Source organism: Mesoplodon mirus (assembly GCF_964341445.2).
Source record: "Mesoplodon mirus genome assembly, chromosome: 7".
Lineage (NCBI taxonomy): Eukaryota > Metazoa > Chordata > Mammalia > Artiodactyla > Ziphiidae > Mesoplodon > Mesoplodon mirus.
The window spans coordinates 58,893,892-58,904,694 of record NC_138983.1 but is presented as its reverse complement, the minus strand read 5'-3'; positions in this window follow the sequence as shown (position 1 = coordinate 58,904,694).

The following is a 10,803-nucleotide window of genomic DNA, read 5'->3' as shown; positions in this document are numbered from 1 at the left end:
CTAAGTATTCTCAAATCCTTTAAATCTTCTTCTCCATTCTTTCTGGCCCATTCCAAAACTATTATACACCAAATCAATAACTAGATTTGGGTAGTCACCCAGAGAACAGAATGGTGCCATTAAATGATTACCAACCTAGACGACCAACAGAGCCCAGCAAGTTTACACATTTGCTCAAGTCAGCTCATTGTCCCACTCCACCTAATTAATGCTTCATGTATACACCCTATTCAAACCTCTAACCTTGATTCAGGAACCCACCTCTCTACCTTTGGCAGAAAAGGTAGCCTACTAAATCAGAACTGATCAGTGAGAAACCCACACAAATTCAAGACACTAAATCTTAAAACACAACTACATCTGCTCCTACCCTCTCTTCATTCCTTCTTGCTGAGGAACTATCTCTTCTGTCAAGTAATAATCCCTCCATTTTTTCTCTGGACACCAATAAGAAAGGTTAGCCTGAGCATTCATAGTCATGAACCTGCAAAGCATTATTTGGGCTAAAACTTGCAGTGATTGTATAGTCTGGGGAGGAAAATGTTGATAAATTAACCAATAGCTGTCCAATACCCAATATCATCATACTTCGTTAAGGAAATGCAAATTAAAACAACAATGAGTTACCACTACACACCTATTAGAATGGCTAAAATCCAATACACTAACAATACCAAATGCTGGTAAGAATGTGGATCAATAGGACTCTTATTCATTGTAGAAATGCAAAATGGTAAAGACACTTTCGAAAACTGTTCTGCAGTTTCCTACAAAGCTAAACATACTCTTACCACATGATCTAGCAATCACACTTCTTAGTATTTACCCAAAGAAGCTGAAAATTTATGTCTACACAAAAACCTGCACACAGACATTTACAGAATCTTTATGCATAATTGCCAAATTTTGGAAGCAACCAAAATGCCTTTGAACAGGTGAATGGATGAACAAACTCAGGTACATCCGAACAATGGAATATTATTCAGCAATATAAAGAAGTGAGATAAGACAAAAAGACATGGAGGAATTTTAAAAGCATTATCCTCAGCAAAATAAGGTGCTCTGTAAAGATTATGTGCTGTATGATACCAACCTTATGACATTCTGGAAAAAGGCAAAACTATGGAGACAGTAAAACAAAAAATCCATGGCTTTCAGGAATTTTGAGAGAGCAGGAGAGGGATAAATAGGGGCATACAGGGATTTTTAGGGCATTGAAAATATTCTGAATAGAACTATAATGTGGATACATGTCATTATACACTTTTTAAAACCCATAAACTATACAACACAGAGTGTACCCTAATATAAGCTACAGTCTTTCATTAATAATAATGTATCAGTATTGGTTCATTAACTGTAACAAATGTGCCACACTAATGCAAGACGCTAATAATAGGGGAAACTTTCTGATCAAAGGAGGAGGAAGGGGGTAGGGTGTATATGGGAACTCTCTCTACTTTCTACTCGATTTTTCTATAAACCTAAAACTACTCTTAAAAAATAATATCTATTAATTTTTAATGTAATCCTTGAAATTAAAAAAAATTAAAACAATGGATTAGTTAAACAGCTTATTAGATAGAGCTAAGGAGATCGTTAGAAACTTAAAGATAGATTAGAAAAATGTGTCCTAATGTGACACAAAGAAAAAAGGAGTTACAAAATAATAGAGAGGTTAAATTACTTGTAGGATAAAGACAGACAATAGAACATTTAAAAAGAATACCTTTCCCATATTAGGGAAGTTTTCAACTATAATCTCTTCAAATATTTTCTCAGTCCCTTTCTTTTTCTCTTCTTCTTCTGGGACCCCTATAATTCGAATGTTGTGCATTTAATGTTGTCCCAGAGGTCTCTGAGACTGTCTTCAATTCTTTTCATTCTTCTTTCTTTATTCTGCTCTGCAGTAGTTATTTCCACTATTTTATCTTCCAGGTCACTTATCTGTTCTTCTGCCTCAGTTATTCTGCCATTGATCCCTTCTAGAGAATTTTTAATTTCATTTATTGTGTTGTTCATCACTGTTTGCTCTTTAGTTCTTCTATGTCCTTGTTAAACGTTTCTTGCATTTTCTCCATTCTATTTCCAAGATTTGGGATCACCTTTACTATCATTATTCTGAATTCTTTTTCAGGTAGACTGCCTATTTCATCATTTATTAGATCTGGTGGGCTTTTATCTTGCTCCTTCATCTGCTGTGTGTTTTTCTGTCTTCTCATTTTGCTTATCTTACTGTGTTTGGGGTCTCCTTTTCACAGGCTGCAGGTTCATAGTTCCCATTGTTTTTGGAGTCTGCCCCCAGTGGCTAAGGTTGGTTCAGTGGTTGTGTAGGCTTCCTGGTGGAGGGGATTAGTGCCTGTGTTCTGGAGGATGAGGCTGGATCTTGTCTTCCTGGTGGGCAGGTCCACGTCTAGTGGTGTGTTTTGGGGTGTCTGTGGCCTTATTATGATCTTAGGCAGCGTCTGTGCTAATGGATGGAGTTGTGTTCCTGTGTTGCTAGTTGTTTGGCATAGGGTGTCCAACACTGTAGCTTGCTGGTTGTTGAATGGAGCTGGGTCTTGGCGTTGAGATGGAGATCTCTGGGAGATTTCCGCCATTTGATATTACGTGGAGCTGGGAGGTCTCTTGTGGACCCATGTCCTGAAGTTGGCTCTCCCACCTCAGAGGCACAGCACTGACTCCTGGCTGCAGCACCAAGAGCCTATCACCCACACGGCTCAGAATAAAAGGGAGAAAGAAAAGGAAGGAAGAAAGAAAGAAGAAGATAATAAAATAAAATAAAATAAAGTAAAATAAAATCAAATAAAGTTATTAAAATTAAAAATAATTATTAAGAAAAAAATTGTTTAAGTAATTTTTTTAAAAAGGACAGACAGAACCCTAGGATAAATGGTGAAAGCAAAGCTATACAGACAAAATCACACACAGAAGCATACACATACACACTCACAAAAAGAGAAAAAGGGGAAAAAATAATATATCTTTGCTCCCAAAGCCCACCTCCTCAATTTGGGATGATTCGTTGTCTATTCAGGTATTCCACAGATGCAGGGTACATCAAGTTGATGGTGGAGATTTAATCCGCTGGCCTGAGGCTGCTGGGAGACATTTCCCTTTCTCTTCTTTGTTCGCACAGCTCCCGGGGCTCAGCTTTGGATTTGGCCCCGCCTCTGCATGTAGGTCGCCTGAGGGCGTCTGTTCCCGCTCAGACAGGACGGGGTTAAAGGAGCAGCTGATTCTGGGGCTCTGGCTCACTCAGGCCGGGGTGGCGGGGGTGGGCACGGAGTGCAGGGCGAGCCTGCGGCGGCAGAGAACAACGTGCCGTTGCACCAGCCTGAGGCACGCCGTGCCTTCTCCCGGGGAAGTTGTCCCTGGATCACGGGACCCTGGAAGTGTCGGGCTGCACAGTCTCCCAGGAGGGGCAGTGTGGATAGTGACCTACCTGTGCTCGCACACAGGCTTCTTGGTGGCGGCAGCAGCAGCCCTAGCATCTCATGCCCGTCTCTGGGGTCCGCGCTGATAGCTGCGGCTCACGCCCGTCTCTGCAGCTCCTTTAAGCAGCGCTCTTAATCCCCTCTCCTCGCGCACCAGGAAACAAAGAGGGAAGAAAAAGTCTCTTGCCTCTTCGGCAGGTCCAGACTTTTCCCCGGACTGCCTCCCGGCTAGCTGTGGCACACTAACCCCCTGCAGGCTCTGTTCACGCCGCCAGTCCCCTCCCTGGGATCCGACCAAAGCCCGAGCCTCAGCTCCCAGCCCCGCCCGCCCCGGCGGGTGAGCAGACAAGCCTCTCGGGCTGGTGAGTGCTGGTCTGCACTGATACTCTGTGCGGGAATCTCTCCGCTTTGTCCTCCGCACCCCTGTTGCTGTGCTCTCCTCCACGGCTCCGAAGCTTCCCCCCTCCGCCACCCGCAGTCTCCGCCCGAGAAGGGGCTTCTAGTGTGTGGAAACCTTTCCTCCTTCACAGCTCCCTCCCACCGGTGCAGGTCCCGTCCCTATTCTTTTGTCTCTGTTTTTTCTTTTTCTTTTGCCCTACCCAGGTACATGGGGAGTTTCTTGCCTTTTGGGAGGTCTGAGGTCTTCTGCCAGCGTTCAGTAGGTGTTCTGTAGGAGTTGTTCCACGTGTAGATGTATTTCTGATGTATCTGTGGGGAGGAAGGTGATCTCCGCATCTTACTCTTCTGCCATCTTGAAGCCCCTCCCCAAACTGATAGAACTATAAGGAAAAACAGACAAATCAACATTTATAATTGGGGATTTAATAGCCCATTCTCACTAATTGATACAACTACTAGACAGTAAATCTGCAAAGATAGAGAAAGCCTGAATAACACCACCAACAAATTCTAATGGACATGTATAAATCAGTCCATCCGTCAACAGCAGAATATATTTTTTCAAGATTCTGGAGATCATGCAACAAAATAAACCACATCCTGGGTCACAAAACAAACATCAAAAATATTAAACATGCACACCAAAGAAAACCATTAATGAAATGAAAAGACAACCTACAGAATGGGAGAAAATATCTGCAAACAGTACAACCAACAGAAGCTTACTTTATGAAGTATACAAACAGCTTATACAACTCAATAACAAAAAAACAAACAACCCATCAAAAGATGGGCAGAAGACCTTGTAAGGCCAACTGGCCCGAGGCAGGGGAACGCAATCAGATTCACAGGTTGCATCAGACTGAAACTCTCCGGACCACCCAGTTCCAGAAACTGACCTGGAGTCTTTCCACCCGGCCCAGCCTTCCCTCCTTTCGAGGGGCGGGACTAGCAGTCCCAAGACTGATGTAACCGGCACCAGATATTGCCACGATACCCAAAGAGACCACCAAATAAGGAATACCCTGTGCCCTCCCAGATTCACCACACCCCTTTCCCTTCTTCCCCTATAAAATCTTGCCCAACCCTCGCCTGGGTGCGACTTCTCTGGCCCCTTTCTCTCGGACCAGTGAACCTCGCCCGGGAGCGCCCCTTAATAAAGCTCACTTGAAGCTTTCCTCTGTTTCGCGATGCCGTTTGTTAAGATCCGACCTTACAGACCTAAATAGACATTTCTCCAAAGACATACAGATGGCCAATAAGCACATAAGAAGATGCTGAACATCACTAATTAGAGAAATACAAATTAAAACTACAATGAGGTATCACTTCACTTCAGTCAGAATGGCCATCATTAAAATGTTTAAAAATAACAAATGCTGGAGAGGGTGGGCAGAAAAGGGAACCCTCCTACACTGTGGGTGGGAATGTAAATTGGTGCAGCAACTATGGAGAACGGTATGGAGGTTCCTTAAAAAACTAAAAATAGAGTTGCCACATGATCCAGCAATTCCATTCCTGGGCCTATATTTGGAGGAAACTCTAATTTGAAAAGATACATGCACCCCTAGTGTTCATTGTAGCTCTATTTACAATAGCCAGACATGGAAGCAACCTAAATGTCCATTGACAGAAGAATGGATTAGGAGGATGTGGTACTTATATGCAATGGAATATTACTCAACCATAAAAAGAACAAAATAATGACATTTGCAGCAACATGGATGGACCCAGAGATTATCATACTAAGTGAAGTAAGTCAGAAAGAGAGACAAATAGCATATGATACCACTTATATGTGGAATCTAAAATATAACAAAAATTAACTCATTTATAAAACAGAAACAGTTTCACAGCCATAGAAAACAAGCTTATGGTTACCAAAGGGGAAAGGGGGTGGAGGAGGGATAAATTAGGAGTTTAGGATTAGCAGATACAAACTACTATATAGAAAATAGATAAAAAACAGGGGACTACTGTATAGCACAGGGAACTACATTCAATATCTTCTAATACTTTTGATAAGAAAGAAAATGAAAAGGTTATATATGTGGTGTGTGTGTATATATATATATATATACACACATATATATATATGAATCACTATGCTGTACACCAGAAACTAACACAATATGGTAATTCCACTATACATCAGTTTTTTAAAATAATAATTTAAAAATAAAAAATAAAATAGATAAACAACAAAGTCCTACTTTATACCACAGGGAACTATATTCAATATCCTGTAATAAACCATAATGAAAATGAATATGAAAAAGAATATATATACATATACACTTATAACTGAGTCACTTCGCTATGCATTGGAAACTAGCACATTGTAAATCAATAAAATAAATAAATAAATAAAACTTCAATGAAACAAAAAAGAATGAACATAATCGTAATGACAGCAAATATATATATAAAACCTCTAAGTCTATAGATGCCTTTCCAAGTACTTTATGTATAATATCCCCTGTAATCCTCACTCAAATTCTCTGTTGATTAAATAATCTTTCATTTTTAAATTTTAAAAACTAAAATATAGAAATTGATGTAAACAACATTCAAATCATAGCTTAAGAATTTTCAAACATTAAACAATGAAAAAGACAATGTATATTTCACAAATATAGCTATTAATGTTTGTCTTTTTTTTAACTAATGGAGTATTACTTTGCCATTAAAGAGAATGAAATAATGCCATTTGCAGCAACATGGATGGACCTAGAGATTATCATACTAAGTGAAGCAAGTCAGACAGAGAAAGAGAGATGTTGTATGATATAGCTTATATGTGGAATCTTAAAAGAAATGATACAGATGAATTTATTTACAAAACAAAAACAGACTCACAGATTTAGAAAACAAACTTATGGTTACTGGGGGGAAGGGTGGGGGAAGGGATAGTTAGGGAGTTCGTGATTGACATGTACACACTGCTATATTTAAAATGGATAACCAACAAGGACCTACTGTATAGCACATGGAACTCTGCTCAATGCTATGTGGCAGCCTGGATGGGAGGGGAGTTTCTGGGAGAATGGATACATGTATATGTATGACTGAGTTGCTTTGCTGTGCACCTGAAATTATCAGAACTTTATTAATCAGCTATACTCCATTATAAAATAAAAAGTTTTTAAAAAATACTGCACAAATAGTTAAACTAAATGTAATAGAGAAAATATAATTATTGTTTTTTAAAAAAAATGAAAATAGAAAAGAACAACATAGAGCTTTCAAGAGTTAAATGAGATGGGGCTTCCCTGGTGGCACAGTGGTTGAGAGTCCGCCTGCCGATGCAGGGGACACGGGTTCGTGCCCCAGTCTGGGAAGATCCCACATGCCGCGGAGAGGCTGGGCCCGTGAACCATGGCCGCTGAGCCTGCATGTCCAGAGCCTGTGCTCCGCAACGGGAGGGGCCACAACAGTGAGAGGCCCTCGTACCGCAAAAAAAAAAAAAAAAAAAAGAGTTAAATGAGCAAAGACATGAAGAGCCAGATCATTTACAAGTTAAAGGACCCAAGAGAACAGATGTTAAAAATAAAACGGAAATTGGTTTGTCCCTACCTCTTCCATTGATCTTGGCAGAGTTTCAGTTTCCTCAGTGTCATGTTTATGGCATGGAGCTGCAATTTGCTAATCACTAAACAAATGATACCTATCTTTAACTCACAAGAAGAAATAAGACTATCCAACAAATATTCAAACTCAGTAGTAATCAAAAAACTGTTAGCAAAAAAAAAACAAATTCAGCTAACTTACAGGATACAAATCAATACACAAAAATCAGTTCTGTATCTATACACTAATAACAAATGATCCAAAAGAGAAATTAATACACAATTCCATTTACAATTACATAAAATGAATAAACTACCTAGGAATAAATTTAACCAAAGAGATGAAAGACCTGTACCCTAAAAACTATAAGACATTGGTGGAAGAAATTGAAGAAGACACAAACAAATGGAAAATTATTTTGTGGTCATGGATTGGAAGAACTCATATTGTTGAAAGAACCATACTACCCAAAGCAATCTACAAATACAATGCAACTACAAATACAATTCAACTCCTATAAAGATTCCAATGTCATTTTTCAAAGATATAGAAAAACAATACTAAAATTTGTATGGAGCCACAAAAACCCCAAATAACCAAACCAATCTTGAGAAAGAACAAGCTAGAGGCATCATGCTTCCTCAGTTCACACTATATCACAAAGCCATGGTAATCAAACAGTATGGTATTGGCATAAACACAGACACATAGATCAATGGAACAGAAAAGAGAGCCAAGTAATCAACCTATCCATATAAAGTTAAATGATTTACAACAAAGAAGACAAGCATATACAATAGGGAAAGGACAGTCTCTTCAACAAATGGTCTTGGGAAAACTCAACAGTCACATGTAAAAGAGTGAAACTGGACCCCTCTCTTATACCATTCATAAAAATCAATTCAAAATGGATTAAAGACTTGAACAGAAGACCTGAAACTGTAAAACACCTAGAAGGAAACATAGGCAGTAAGCCATGTGACATTGGTCTTGGTGATAATTTCTTGAAACTGACATCAAAGGCAAAAGTAAAATAAACAAGTGAGATTACATCAAACTAAAAAGCCTCTGAACAGCAAAGGAAACCATCAACAAAATGGAAAGGCAACCTACCAACTGGGAAAAAAATATTTGCAAATCGTATATCTGGTAATGAAATAAAATGTATATTTTAAGGCAGGACAAGAACATTTAAACATAAGATTCATCTCTCTGTCTGTCTGGGCTTCCTCCTTCCCTCCCTAATGTGCAATGTGCATCTGCCTTACACATTAAACAGATCTCCTCAAAGGGAGAAATGTTTCTCAATCACAAAGAGCAATGTGTTTCTTCCTTTCTTCTGAAGCTAACACTGTAACTTCTTAAAATATCAGCCTTCTTTCCAACTCTGTAGGGGGTCAGGGTGACTTGCTGTTCACTTTGTACCTGCTTATCTGGACTATGTATCTTTGGTGAACTTTATGTAAAGTGTCAGTATGTCATTTGATGTATGATCCTTTGTCTCAAAAAATGTACTCTGCCTTCGACTTCTAAGAGACAGAACAGTTCTCAGAGATTCCGAGGGTCTGTCTCCTGGGTTATAATCCTCAATTTGGCTCGAAAAAAATTCTCTTTTTCTTCTCAATTTGATTGTTAATTGAATTTTTCAACAATGGTAAGGGCTTAATATCCAAAATATATGAAGAACTCATACAGCTCAATAGGAAAAACTGAAACAATCTGATTTTAAAATGAGCAGAGGATCTGAATAAACATTTTTCCAAAGAAGACATACAGATGGCCAACAGGTACATGAAAAGGAGCTCAGCATCATTAATCATTAGAGAAATACAAATCAAAACCACAAGGAGATGTCATCTCACACCTTTGCAATGGATATTATCAAAAAGACAAGAAATAACAAGTGTCAGTGAGGATGTGAAGAAAAGGGAACCACCATGCACTGTTGGTGGGAATGTAAATTGTTGTAGCCACTACAGAAAAGAGTATGGAGGTTCTTCAAAAAGTTAAAAATATAGCTACCATGTGATCCTCAAATTGCACCTCTGGGTATTTATCTGAAGGAAATGAAAAGACTGACTCAAAAATCATCTGCACCCCCAGGTTTATTATTGCAGCATTATTTACAATAGCTAAGGCATGGCAACAACCTAAGTGTACATGGATGCATGGATAGATAAAGAAAATGCAGCATATATATCATGAAATATTATTCCAGATTAAAAAAGAAATAAATCCTGCCATTTGTGATAACATAGATGGAACTTGACGGCATTATGTCAAGTGAAATAAGTTAGACAGAGAAAAAATAAATACTGTGTGATATCACTTGTATGTGAAATCTTAAAAAGTTGAGTTCAGAGAGATTGGTAATAGAAAGGTGGTTGCCAGAGTCTGGGGGTGGGGGAAAGGAGGAGATGTTGGTCAAAGGGTACAAACTACCACTTAGAAGAGGACTAAGTTCTCAGGATAAAAACAGCGTTGTGATTAGAGTGAACAACACTGTTTCATATACTTGAAAGTCAATAACACTGTACATCTTAGATGTTCTCACCACAAAAAAAGGAAATGATAGTTTTGTTCGATGATGGAGGTGTTAACTAATGCTACTGTGGTAATCATGCTGTAAAAAACTAAGTGTGTAGGAACAAAAAGATATACACCTTAAATTACACAATGTTGTATGGCAATTATATCTCAATAAACCTGGGAGAAAATATTTTCTACAAGTCAAGAGATGTTATCCCAAGACAAAGCACGGATATATTTGGAGTATGGCATGAATTGGGAAAGGTAAAGAGTTAATGAGCTGGTGGGTCAATGGAAGTGCAGATTCCTTGGAAATTGATCTAGGAAGTACTGCATTAAAGGAGGCCAAAAAACAGTCCTTGACTGCCCAGCTGATGAGATCACTGAAGATCATGGTCTGATGTGAAGATTGAGGGACTTCCCGTTCTTCAACATTCTCCTGGTACATAGCACCCATCAAACACCACATTAGCATTTTCCCATTACACAAGGGATCAGCCTCAGCCTCCCAAAGGGTTTTGAAAATGTGATTCAAGCAATTCATTTACATTCCTGTACTCTGACATATATGTGATAGGATATAAATTATAGTATAATAAAAATACCTGAAACCCTAAGAATCTCTGATTCTAAGAAAGTCGCTTAGCTACATAGAAAGACATAAAGGAATGCAGGTTTATATGTGATAGTTCAGGGATGTCACAAGATGCCTCAAAGGATGAGAAACTTAGTGACGAATAATTGAAAAAAATGTGAAACCAGAGCATTGTTCTCATTTCTTCTATTACCAAAGATCAGGTTAGTGATATGTAAGATGTAAGACTTTGGGAAGTCCTATTTGTAGCCACATACTCTGTGCAGGATGGAA